At 35.8% G+C, this 4,440-nt stretch overlaps 1 long non-coding RNA gene across 2 annotated transcripts; it reads left to right on the forward strand.

The window, feature by feature from the left end:
- Positions 1-2,390: 2,390 nt before the first annotated feature.
- On the forward strand, positions 2,391-3,622 carry LOC149934729 (uncharacterized). 2 transcript variants are annotated; one of them, XR_016472324.1, is made up of 4 exons: positions 2,391-2,521; positions 2,588-2,675; positions 2,744-2,974; positions 3,367-3,622. It is a non-coding gene; the product is annotated as an uncharacterized LOC149934729 (long non-coding RNA). The 2 variants fall into 2 exon arrangements; XR_016472323.1 differs by having other exon boundaries at positions 2,391-2,675.
- The last annotated feature ends 818 nt before the right edge of the window (positions 3,623-4,440 follow it).

Below are 4,440 nucleotides of genomic sequence, written 5' to 3' on the forward strand. Positions count from 1 at the left end.
TCGGATAATGGATGGATAATGCCGACCACTACTTTCACTGCATAAAGTACAACTATCTAGCAGAATACCATGAATTGCCTTTGTACTCTGTCTCTAATGTAACTGAGCCTTGACCCTGATTGTTGCGATTGTAGTGTTGCTCAAGTAATTGGGTCATTCCGTTCTCTCGGGGATAGTTCCTATTGTCGGCGAGACTCTTGATCTAAATTATCTTTGACTAGATGCACTAGCTTCCATGTAGTGGGCGTCAGTAGAAGGAAAGTAAGGGTGTGGCGTCAGTCCCGGGATCGGGATCGTCGGGATCCGGGATTTAAGGGGTGAAATGAGGGTAAAATCGTCGAAAAGTCAATGTATTTATGATATTTCTCGCGACGATTTGTTTTTTCGTATATCAACATACTATGTTCAGGCCAACTTGTTCATATATCTCCGCTTATCGCGAGTGACACTTGAACGTATATCTTATCGCGTTTTATCGTACGGAATAAGTTGAAATGATGTAAAAAGTGATAACTTAGGCGGCGCGCGCGGATTACCCGGGGCGCGGTTAATTTGAATTTAAGAGTGTTTTGACGTCATGGAATATTCGTTGTTAAAGTGACGTAGAATGGAAATATTTTTAAACTTCATTTTAATATCATTGTAGTATGCTTGGCACTTGAACCTATCTCACACGGGGATTTCCTGGGGCGTGGTTTTCGCGGCGCGGTTAATTTAAATTTAAATGAAAACATGGATTTAAGTGTTTTAAAAAGTGACGTCATGGAATATTCGAAGAAGTTGTTAAAGTGACGTAGAATGGAAATATTTTTAAACTTCATTTTAATATCATTAGTGCGTAAGTGGTTCCATTTTAATATCATTAGCGCGTAAGTGGTTCATGTACCCAAAATTGGACCGCAAGTTTTTTTTCTTTTAGGTGAATCTCTATGGAAGTTTAACATTGCTTACGAGTCGCATGATGAGCCTATTCACGATCTGGAAAGAAACTATCGCGTGAATGTTTTTAACGTTCTGCTTGATCAAGCTTTAATGTCAACTCAGGAGCGTTACGAACAAATGAAAAACTTCAATCAGACGTTCGGATTTCTTTTTGATATTCCGGCATTAAAAACGTGGAAAAACTCTGATTTATTGACTGACTCCAAGAACCTTGCCACTTTGTTCGACGATTTTAACGGAGTTGATTTGTATACAGAACTCCAAATTCTTAGTCGCTCTATTCCGCGGTAACACTAGTTTCGCCACAGCTAACTCTCGAGTACTTGTTGGAAAATGGACTTCGAGAAGCGTTTCCAAACTTTATGATAGCCTTAAGAGTAATACTAACGATCCCTGTAACAGTAGCCTCGGGAGAACGATCATTTTCTAAATTGAAATTTATTAAAACGTACTTAAGGTCGACAATGACTGATTGTCGACTAAACGGTTCAGCTTTAATTTCTATTGAAAATTATTTGTCGTCTTCGATAGACTTTTCGAACTTACTAAATAGTTTTGCAGCGTGTAAAGCACGAAATATTTATTTGTAAAAACTTAACAAACGTTTTAAAATTTTAATTTGAAAATAAATCTTCCTTCTTTTTAAAAACCATATTACATTTGTCATATCTAAAAAAATATCCTATACTAGGGCCGCAAAAATCAACGTCGCCTGAGTACAGAGTTTCAGTAGGGGTTACAAAAAAGGAGATCAAAGATCAAGAAAATTGTTCAGTTCAAGAGCGAATTTAGTTCGACCTGGTATGCTCTTGAGAAGTCCGGTAGTGAGTTCCACTCCCTGAGCGAGGAGGGAACAAAGGAGTGACGCCGGGTCATAGTCCTCATGAAGGGTGTTGCGAAGTATCTCGAGCGGCGTTTAAAGTTGGGAGAGCGCTGGGCTTACTTAGGTTGACCGACTGAAAAAATCTCCCTAAGTATTTTATTTTGAAATTAAAAGGTTTTTACTTTAGGAACTGGTTGTATCGCGATTTAATAAATTGAACTTAGTCTTAATGTTTTCTAAAGAAAAGTCAAGTTTTGTTTAATTTTGGCGACTGAAAAATGGCCCTTTTGGTTTGAGGACCAAGTTGAGAGTGAGGCCGATTTCTCGACCCCCAAGTTTTACAAGAATGGTATTGCTGCAACTTTCGAAATATTCAGCTGCGTACAACATTGAAAGGAACGGAAATTTTTGGCGTACGGGGTTTTTTGGCGCGACACAGAGAGAAAGCTACGAAACGAATATCGAGGCGATTAGAGCGCCTTGCTGACCACAACGACGCTATAGTTACAATGGAATATTTTTCTTTAGATTTTCTCTGTATCGTACCTCCTCCCGCCCGTCACTATTTTCGTCTTCTTACAATGGTTTAAAAACTTATTTTTCCACAATTACAGTATTCGCTAACGAAAACTCCGGCAGCGCCCCCTATCCACACGGCGCGTAACTATATAGTGTTGATCAGCATTCAGCAAATAGTGGTGTGCCACTGATGAGATGGCATTATATACATTTTAACAGCGAATTAGTGTTTTCTTGGTAAGTAGGATTGAATGTCAAGTTTAAAGACATATTGTTTGGTTCTAATTATATACTGTCATTAAGATTTGAAGTCGTTTTGGATTTACTTAAAACATTGTTAGAGTGGGCCTTGGAGCAATATTGTTGAAATAAAAGTTGACATCTCAAAAAGGTATGCTAACATTTAATTGGTATTCTATTATATTATTCTATTTTAACCTCTTATTTATTCCATAAAAGTGAATCTCACCATGGTTGAAATTTGGAAGAAGGAGAACGGATGTTTAGAGAAAGCCCAAAAGGATCTTTCAAGTTTTTTTTCTCTCACGAAGAAGATGGCCTAATTTCAATCGAAGGATTTGTAATTCAGTCGAGCGCACCAAGTGGGGAACCACATTCCTTAAAGCTAGTATTGAAATTGGAAGATAAAAAACATGTAATTCAAAGTGTCAACTGCTCCTGTAAAAGCGGGTAAATGTTTTTATTTATAATTATTGTCTGTGGTGTGATGAAGAATAAACATCATATCCCAAAAATGTAATAATAATAATAATTAGCAAAGCAACCCTTAGTTAAAGTATTGATTAAGGCATAGCAGTTAGCTATTTGTAGTACCATGTTGCTCAAGCTTCACTCTCCTCTTTATACTTGGGATTTTTTGAAATACAAAAGCTGGGTTTCCAGCAGCGCTGGAAATACGAAAATGGGAACTTCTGCTGATTCATCTCCATAGACAAAGTTTGGTCAACTGCCCAAGATTGGCTTTTTGAGTTTTTAAGCGCCTTTGGAAACCCAGAGCTTGTGTACGCGATATCTGTCTCCTTAAGCGCAGTTACCCTAACATATTTAAAATTATTTTTTAGAAACTCTGGATTTTGTAAACACAGTGTAGCAGGTCTATTTTACATAAATCGGTATGAAGAGTTAGACCAGCTCCATAATGAGATCTCTTGTACATCAAAACCTCAAAAATGGGAAAAAATGAAGGCTAACGTGCAAGCTCACTATCATTCACAAAAAATTAAAGATTTAGATTGCGTTAGAAAAGTTATGAAACCTGTTTTTTGCATTAACCGCTTAGAAAATTGTGAAGAACGAATTTTATCTAGTCTCCCTTACGAGCCAATGTGTGCAAGGCATTTACAAAACATAGTCAAATTGTGCAATTTTTATTTCAAATCATGTACTGTTGACTAGTAATGGCAAAAGTGGATATAATATCCACTTTTGGTAATGGTAAATATGATTTTTAAAAAAAAAAGTTCCTATTTTGCACTGTGCCAATTAGTATTATATAAAAAAAAGTAAAATTAATTTGATCAATTAATGTTATAAATTAATTTTTACTTGGAAGTCTTATTTATAATAAAAGATTTTTAAACTTATTTGATAAAAATTAATAAAATAATCACCATCGTCATTAAATAAGATTTAAACTTAGTCATCAAATTTATCATCTGCTAGAATTGGTTTTAGTAAATTTACTAATCCACATATGACCTTCAGAATTTCATCACAGTAGGGAACTAAATCAAGGTCAAATTTATCATTTAAAATTTTAAATAATTTGATTCTTTGAATATTTCTCTCCACGTGAACACGAGCGGATGCAATTTTTTGATTTTTTACATTTTCTTCCTTACTAAACTGTTTTTTTTTCTCTCAAAAATGGAGGGATGTGTAGAGCTATTCCATTGGCCGCACATTCATCTTCAATAAGGAAGCCTAAATTTAAGTTGAAAGGAGTTTTAAAATATTTTTTTTTAACATATTACACTTTTATGCATACCTTTGTCAACCATAATTCCATCAATAAATTGTTCACAAAGATTTATGACCCCACTCTCAATGGTGACTTCCTTGTCGCTTACCTTTCCACCCCAGGGGTCGCTAACGAGCGTGATCATGCCAGAAGGTGAAATTCCAATGATAATTTT

Source organism: Leiobunum rupestre, chromosome 7 (genome assembly GCF_980474605.1).
Source record: "Leiobunum rupestre chromosome 7, qqLeiRupe1.1.hap1, whole genome shotgun sequence".
Lineage (NCBI taxonomy): Eukaryota > Metazoa > Arthropoda > Arachnida > Opiliones > Sclerosomatidae > Leiobunum > Leiobunum rupestre.